Source organism: Meleagris gallopavo, chromosome 9 (assembly GCF_000146605.3).
Source record: "Meleagris gallopavo isolate NT-WF06-2002-E0010 breed Aviagen turkey brand Nicholas breeding stock chromosome 9, Turkey_5.1, whole genome shotgun sequence".
NCBI classification, from domain to species: domain Eukaryota; kingdom Metazoa; phylum Chordata; class Aves; order Galliformes; family Phasianidae; genus Meleagris; species Meleagris gallopavo.
Window position 1 is genome coordinate 18,287,411 of NC_015019.2, and position 278 is coordinate 18,287,688.

The window sequence follows — 278 nt, forward strand, 5'->3', positions numbered from 1 at the left end:
GGGTTGGAAGGGACATTTAAGATCATCTAGTTCCACCCCCCTACTATAGACAGGGACACCTCCCTCTAGACCAGGTTGCTCACAGCACCATCCAGCCTGGCCTCAAATGCTTCCAAGGAGGGGGCATCCACAGTCTCTCTTCTGTGCAACCTGTTCCAGTGTCTCACCACCATCATCGCAAAAATTGAGTCAAACAAAAGGATTCATTCTGGGTTTCGAGCACAAAGCTCTGCACAGAAACCTCTCCGTTGTCTTGCCCATTGGCTATCTGACAACTG